Below are 8,577 nucleotides of genomic sequence, written 5' to 3'. Positions count from 1 at the left end.
GGAGGTTGGAGAGGGGGTTGTCTAGAAACTAAAAATAGAATCTGGAAAAAGGAAAGATCCAGATTCACTGGTATTTCGAACAGTTTCCTACTTTTAAAATGGACTCAGGGTTTTAAAACTGAGTATAATAATTGTACTCGATGGTCAATTAAACTTAGGAAGGGGTTCAACTGTATAAAGACTTTCAGTCTTTGTGGCCACTAGGTGGCAGACTTTGCCAAAGAATATGGCCACCATTGAAAAGATTTTCTTACAAGGTTCAAACCTTACTAAAAGCGTTTGGGTGATAGCTGTCATCAAATGTTAAAATATTTCCTCGGAGTTCACACTGCTTCTGTAATTAACAAAGAAACTCAGGATTGCACAACTGTAGACTTTAGAAACACCCTAATTAGACCCTCTTTCGTTTTCTGTAAAACTGAGGCCAAAAGAACGGTTTGCTCTTGTGTTAGCTGATGGCAGAAATGGGGTTCAGACTCTGGCCTCTGCTGTCTCCCTTTAGTACTTTTTTCCACACTTTTAAAAATTATAGCACTGTAACAGTTACTATTATCTGAATGAAGCTATTCTGGGCAAATATGATGTCATTCTTAGAGGAGATCACGAAGGAATTTCCACTCTACTGCCCTACCCCTTGGCAGTCAACTCATTCATGCCTCACTATTTGGAACAACTTAGAAACCGTCCTCTCAGAAATTTTAGCAAATAGTTCCTTAAACTCCGTTTAGGTTTTTTTTTCAGGTTCACGTTAGGTGGAAGATGTATTAGAAAAGACTTGGAAATATCATCAATCAAATAATGAGAAAAGTGAAAAGACAGAGTGGGTTTTTGATAAGAAAATAAGAATTGAAAAACTGAACTGAGGTAGACCTCAAAACCCTGGCTTTCAACAGTGCAGAATAAGCGCACATGTAGGAAGGCAACCCTGGAAGACTAGCTAGCAGATGTTTTGGTTTTGTTAAGCGAGGCCCGGACTAGAATTGGAAGTGTTTCATGAAACAGTGCCAAGAATCTGAGAAACAAAACAGATTTTAATCACGGTTTGCATCTCAGCACACTCTATGCCAATCATAAGGCTGTGTCTGGGGTGGACAGGAGTTGCTTATATCAAACCTGATGCCGAATGCAAGGAACTGGCATGTTTCAGAAAACAGTCTCCATATTTTCAGTCTGAAAGTCAGCCTACATCTGGCCCAGCTTTCCGTCTGGAAGAACTCGAGGGCAAGACAACACCAGGTCCAAACTAGGATATGCTCTAAGCTACAGAACGAGCGGCACGTGGAGTGAAAGGCTGCGAGCGTCTTTTCACAATCATTCAGCCATGAAACCCTCGGTGAATCAAGTCCAGACTGCTAAGCATGGCATACACACCCCGTGTGGGCTGATTGCTGCCTATCCTTCTACCACCATTCCCAGTCACAGCTCCACTCTGGCCTCAGTACCAGAGGGTACACCAGTGGACTCCAGTATCCCAGTAGCCCAGTGGGGCACCCCTTTCTGAGCAGCTCTTATTTTTCCTCTGCCCCACATCTTCCTGTCTTTGCTCATCGCCTGCAGAACTACTCTCTCCAAGGGGCGAAGGGGAGAATCTTCCACGCCTTTCTCTTAGCTTCTGGAGTTGCCCGTGGTCCTTGACTTTCCGTGGCTTGTAGATTTCTGCCGCCATCTTCACCTGGCCATCTCCTTTGTTTGGGTCTGTGCCTCAGTTTTCTCTTCTTGTAGAGATGTTGATCACGTTGGATGAGGGCCCACTCGAATGGAGTATGACCTCATCTTAATTTGATTACAGCTCCAGAGACTCCTTCCAAATAAGGTCACATTCCCGGGAATTGGGACTTTGACACATCTTTTTTGGGGGACACGATTCACATAGTGTCTTTCCCTATCTCTCTCCTCAATAGTTAGTTGCTACTTTTTTGCTCTGGGCCTTTCTTCATATTCCTGCAGCATCTGTAACCATATTACAGGTGCCCACACCCCTTAGCCTGTGACATCCCCAGGTCGGCAGGGCCTCTTTCTTCCCCATTTTCCATTTTTGTGTCCGCCTTGCTTGGCACTGTTCCTGATCATAGTATTCTGGGCCCACGAATGAGGACAATTCTCAGCAGTTGGGCTCTGGAATATATCCAGTTCCTTGGCACGTTGTCTATTTGATAAGCTGCAACGTCAGAATGAAACCCTCCCCTCAAGGAGATCTTAGCTGAAGGATGGGCTCAGGCTGCAAAGTTCTGGGTAAGAAAGAGTGAGGGTGGGGAGACAGGTGTCTGGATCACTGAAGACAACATCTCCAAGGGTGCTGATGGCCTCAGGGAGTAGCAGGGAATGCTGGAGGGTGAGTAGGCTGCAAACCAGAGCCTACCATTTTGGGGGCATTGGGGTTTTTTTTAATTTTATTTTATAATTGGAGTATCGTTGACTTGGTACTAGTTGTGTGTGTGTGTGTGTGTGTGTGTGTGTGTGTGTGTGTGTGTGTGTGTGTGACATGAACACATGTCTCCTAAAAGAATATGTCTTTTCTGCAACAGCTTGATCCCAAACAACTAGACTTCATTCCCTTTATACACTTTAACTAACACTGACACTTGGCTTTCTGTAGAAGGTGGCCCCTTGTTCTTGGGGGTACCTACCGAGATGGCTCTGGACATAAGGGTTAGATGAAGGACTGTCCGGGGAGGGAACTGCGGGGCTCTAAAATCCCTGCAGAGTGCCTGTACTTCCTCTGCTCCTCATGGATTCATCATGTCTCACCCATACAGAAACGTCTACACGTTGGTCACCCTCATCCCCTCCATGCTAGGGATCTAGGTGGTGCTGTAGCAACCAGGCTTGTATGCGGACTGAATGATGTGATGGTACAGACCAGGATTAGAGTCGGGATCAGAAGCCCTGACCAGTGTACTACTACCCAGCCAGCATCCCACCGCCCCTCTTGTTGACTCAGTCACAGCAAGAAAACCTGAGGTCTGGGGCAGCTCAGGGCAGGACCGAGCAGGGCCAGTGTGGTCCAGCTGACACGCCTTTGGCTGTTCACAGGTACAGAGCGGCAGCGTCCCCCCAGCCTGAACCAACCTCCATTCTCCAGCAGTTTGTATTATGTCCTCTCAGTTTAATCAAGGAGACCCCTCCTCTCTCCTGGAAAAGGAGGCTGCATTCTTTTCTGAATCCACCCTCCCGTTTTCTTCCTCTGTGAATCGGACTGCTCTAGGTACCTCATAAGAATGGAATCATACAGCATTTGTCCTTTTGCGACTGGTTTATTGCACTGAACATAATGTCTTCAAGATTCATCCGTGTTGTAGCCTGTGTCAGAGTCTCCCTCCTTTTTAAGGCTGAATAATATTCCATTGTATGGGTGGACCACATTTTGCTTACCCGCTCATCCATCAATGGACACTTGGGATGCTTTCAGGTTTTGACTATTGCGAATCACGCTGCTATGAACGTGGGTGTTCCAAGATCTCTGAGTCCCTACTTTCATTCTTTTGTGTGTACACCCAGAGGTGGAATTGTTGGATCATACAGTAATTCTGTATTTAATTTTTTTTGAGGAACCACCATACTGTATTCCACAGTGGCTGCACCAGTTATATCCCCACCAAGGCTGCATTCTTTTTTTTTTAATAGTTTCCAGTATAGATTCTTTTTTAAAAGACTTTAATTAATTTATTTATTTTTGCTGTGTTGCGTCTTCATTTCTGTGCGAGGGCTTTCTCTAGTTGCGGTGAGCGGGGTCCACTCTTCATCGCGGTGCGCGGGCCTCTCACTATCGTGGCCTCTCTTGTTGCGGAGCACAGGCTCCAGGCGCGCAGGCTCAGTAGTTGTGGCTCACGGGCCTAGTTGCTCCGCGGCATGTGGGATCTTCCCAGACCAGGGCTCGAACCCGTGTCCCCTGCATTAGCAGGCAGATTCTCAACCACTGCGCCACCTGGGAAGCCCAAGGCTGCATTCTTTATTCTCATTTAAGATATACTGAAGATAAAAAGTGATCCATACACCCTCACTGGGTACAAAGCACATCAGAAAGCGAGACCCTGACCATATCCTCTGACAACCTCAGGCCAAGGTAGGAGAACATGTGTCTCTCCTAGATAATTTGGATAAGTTATAGATATTAGATAAGATAACCTCTAAGGCCCAGATCTGATTTCACAGCCTGCGATCCACGGCCAAACCCTGCCTGCCTCAGGTCTCTGATGTGTCTTTAATGCCAGCCAACAGGGACGCCTATCCTCCCCTTTAGGTCTGCAGTCCTGTGCTCACGGTAGCAGGGGCCTCTGAAGCTCTGAGCAGGAACAGACTGGAGGTTTGGGGGATTTCGGCTGGTCTGATGGACACCCAGTGACGGAAGCCCTCTCTGCCCAGGACATGGACACTGGCTGATCTTCCTGAGCTCGGCCCCCAGCAGGGCACCTGCTGGCCATGTTTATTACAGGTGTGGAGACAGAAGAAGGGACATGAAAACAATTTTTAAACCCAAGTTACTACTGAAATGACTTTTCAAATAAGATTTGTTGTAATATAGGCGGCCGACGCGTTGGTGGATAATCTCTGGGAGAAGGGATCTTCTCTTATACTCTTTGGTACCCCACAGAATCTAGGATAGTACTTTTTTCACACGTAGTTGAAGCTCAAAAGATGCCTGCTGATAAAAGGCATATATACCTGGAGAAACCCATAATTCCAAAAGATACACGCACTCAGTATTCATTGTAGCACTATTCACGATAGCCAGGACATGGAAACAACCTAAAGGTCCATCAACAGAGGAATGGATAAAGAAGATGTGGTACATATATACAATGGAATATTCCTCAGCCATAAAAAAGAATGAAATAATGCCATTTGCAGCAACATGGATGGACCCAGAGACTGTGATACTGAGTGAAGTAAGCCAGACATAGAAAGACAAATATCATATGATATCACTTATATATGGAATCTTGAAAAAAAAAAAAAGGGTACAAATGAACATATTTATAAAACAGAAATAGAGTCACAGATGTAGAAAACAATCTTATGGTTACTGGGGGGAAAAAGGGGGGATAAATTGGGATTGACATATACACACTGCTATATATAAAATAGATAACTAATAAGAACCTACTGTATAGCACAGGGAACTCCACTCAGTACTCTGTAATGGCCTATATGGGAAAAGAATCTAAAATAAAAAAGAGTGGATATATGTATATGTGTAACCGATTCACTTCGCTGTACAGCAGAAACTAACACAACATTGTAAATCAACTAGACTCCAGTGAAAAAAAAGAACGTCTCAATAGCACAATGCCTACCACTTAACGCTCAGGAATCGCCTGGCTCTCTTAACAGTGACCCTCGAAGAGCTGACCTGACTCTCATCCTTGGAGCCACAGTGTTGGCAGAGCCTGAGATCAAACCCTAACCCTCATCTCCCAGGGCAGGTTCCCCCGCACCCCCGCTTTTTTCCCTTTTTTAGGACATTATCCCTTTCTAACCTAACAGAAAGAAACGTCGATAGACACAGTAATAGAAACAAACAGATGTTTCCACTAGAGACTAGCTCCGAAGTCTCAAGTGCTTACAAGTTTTTAAAGCAACACACAAACATTACAACTGAAGGTCAGTAAACACATGGAAGTGGCAGCAGCACTAATAAATGGAGAGAGGCTCCGTCCTCCAGTGTAAACTGCGGTGCGGGAAGCCGCCTGCGCGACTTCAGTGTCCCCTGGAACGACGGTCATCCCCAGAGCAGGGCAGTCGATGCTACTACGATGTGTGGGCGTGGCTGCCATGCCAGGCTCTAGCCAATTTCAGGTCAAAAACACGTGTGGGGAGCGTATCTTTGTGTTTTCCCAAGCCCTACAAACTATGTAAAAGATGCTGGGAAACTGGGCCTTAGGTTTTTAATTAATACACTCAAGAATTATTATTTTCTTAAGCTTTCCAAAAATTGCAGTAGGCAGAGATGGCATTACATAAGTCAGCTCTTCCACCAGGTGACACAAACCCACTCTGCGGACAGCAGCCAACAATTCAAGTACGAGATTAGTATAATGCTAACCGCCCCCCACCAAAAGCATATTTTTAAAGATTCACAGGTAACTCAATAAACTTTCTATCCTCACGAAAGCAAACATGGCAAACCACGGATCTGAGATGGAAATGATTCTTTTCCTGTACTTTTTGTCCATTCAAGGGCTGTATGTACACTGGTTAAGCCCATTGCCTGTGGAGACAGGGTTGAACTCCAGATCATGGCTGAGTAACTGTGGATGAGTTACTTGACTCCTTCTGTTTCTAAATTCTTCTCCTGTAAAATGAGAATGATAATAACCTTGGGCATAGGGAGGTTGTGAGAATTCGGTGAGTGACTACATAGAAAGTGCCATGGGCAGTATTACTGATAGCGGTCCTTCTTCTTCCTCCAGGTTAATTCTTCTTACTAAGCTTTTAAAAATTTCCTTCAATTATTAACCCCCAAAGGAAAACAAAATCATAAAATACGTATCATCGTTATCTTCAAAAGAGAGCTTGAAATGTTTTGTAGAAATACCTTGTGGTCGTTTTTATGTGCTTGGGGAAGGAAAATAAAATAAAACCGCTAGAGGAAAACTTCCAAAATAAGGCATTAGTATATTTTATATGGGGGTTTGGTCCATTCCAAGTATGTATTTTTGCAGATAGTATCACTATCGTGGCTGAGACTTTTACCAAAGAAAAGAAATGTCTCTTGTTGCTTACAAAGAGCTTTATGCTAGGGAAGTAGTGAGGGCTGTAACTCCTAGTTTAAGTCTTTTTTTTACCCCACTGCCCCCTCCCCCTTGGTATCCACACGTTTGCTCTCTACGTCTGTGTCTCTATTTCTGCTTTGTAAATAAGATCTATTAAGTCTTGAATAAAAGACACAGAAAGGAAGTAGAACTCCCAGAGAGAGTCAGTGAGAGAATCTGATTTAGAAAGGTATGTCTTCATCATGCTTTACCTTTGAATCACATAGCGAAGGGACATAAGGTTTCTGTTTTAAAGATCAAGTTTTTAAGAAGTTACATTACTATATTTAAAATAGATAACCGACAAGGACCTACTGTATAGCACAGGGAGCTCTCCTCAACGTTCTGTAAGAAACTAAATGGGAATTGAATTTGAAAAAGAACAGATACTTGTATATATATAACTGAATCACTTTGCTGTACACCTGAAACTAACACAGTATTGTTAAATCAACGATACTCCAATATAAAGTAAAAAAATAAAGATGTGCCGCTTAAGGTGCCAGGTAAGGTACAATGGATAAGAAACAGACTGTAATATACAGCAGAGGCCCTAAAAGAGACGGCAGTCTAGTTGAGAGAGGATTCAAATACATACCAGATAAAACAGGTGACTACAACACCATGAGCCATGCATTACCAAATACCTAGAATTTGGGACAGTATTTTTCACTTTGCATTTAGACTATAGCTAACCAGAGCTATTTCCATACCTGCTGTTAGAATATTAAAAACGAAAACAAAAACGAAACAAACGCTGAGGTTCTCAGAAGTATCCTTTCACTCCAGCCAAACTAATCTTCTTCCTGATTTTTCCCTCACTGAAGTTCCTCGAGGAACTTCCAGCTCACATTAACCTCTTCATGTACAGAACTGTTGACTAGAATCTTCAAAAACATAACGCAACTTGCCCCAACACTGGACCTCTTTGCCCTGGTTTAGTTCCACTTCACATGGGACTTGAAATGCTAATTTATCATTTTAATTAAGGAAATAAAGAATATCTCCTCACCTAGTAAGATGAGAAGGTTTGACTAAATGATGTCGAAGATTCCTTCTAGATCTAAATGTCTATGATTCTTTAAGAATCACGTGTTTTGCTTGTCGTCATTTATAGATTTTTTTCCCAACAGAAAGCTAGCTTTTTCTCCTGATTTCTCTGCCCCTTATTATTATTTAGTACCACATATCTTGAAAATGTTCTTAAATCTCAAGAATCCAGCACATACACTAAAGCTACCGAATGTCTTTATTTACTGGAAATTGTTCCAATCAGACCACAGTTGATAAACTTTCCCCCATATTATATTCATTTGTTTAAGAATCATATAAAAAATATCGGGGTAGCAGATGCGTGTGACAGAGGATGGTCTCTCCACAAGACGGAGCTCATTCTCTTTGCTTTTATTTTCTAACTTCAAGGAGATGGTACATTATTGCAGAAATGGATGCTGCTGATTTCAGATGTTTTGGAGAGCTCTACCACTTTTCCCCTACCTATTCCATATTGGACGGCACTGCCTGTGTTGGGGAATGAGGGAGTTGGGGACGCTGTGAACTTCTCCCACCTTCCCTGCAATAATAAGTTAGTCCCTTTGAACCTACTACATAAAATGTGATACCAGCAATTTCCTCTGTTAGGTACTGAGAGTGGCTAGTCTTGGAAACATGACGAATGAAGGAAGAATTGGTCTTTGAGGGATTCAGGTTAAAATAACTGCTGTCAACTCTAGGAAGACAGGAGGCTGACTTGCAGAGACTAAATCACAAGATTCTTCTTTGCTTTTTTTAAAAAATTTGTTGTTTTGCTTTGAGAGTAGGTGCC

The 8,577-nt window shown here is 43.2% G+C and overlaps 1 protein-coding gene across 3 annotated transcripts in view; it reads right to left on the bottom strand.

Annotated features, from left to right (window-relative positions):
• CACNB2 (calcium voltage-gated channel auxiliary subunit beta 2) overlaps nt 1-8,577 on the bottom strand; it is a 396,022-nt gene that overhangs the window by 291,157 nt on the left and 96,288 nt on the right. The gene's annotated exons all lie outside the window — the stretch shown is intronic.

The sequence above is a fragment of the Neophocaena asiaeorientalis genome, unplaced genomic scaffold (genome assembly GCF_003031525.2).
Source record: "Neophocaena asiaeorientalis asiaeorientalis breed wild unplaced genomic scaffold, Neophocaena_asiaeorientalis_V1.1 scaffold4, whole genome shotgun sequence".
Classification (NCBI taxonomy): domain Eukaryota; kingdom Metazoa; phylum Chordata; class Mammalia; order Artiodactyla; family Phocoenidae; genus Neophocaena; species Neophocaena asiaeorientalis.
The sequence above is the reverse complement of the archived record's forward strand: the minus strand, read 5'-3'. Positions and strand labels throughout refer to the sequence as shown.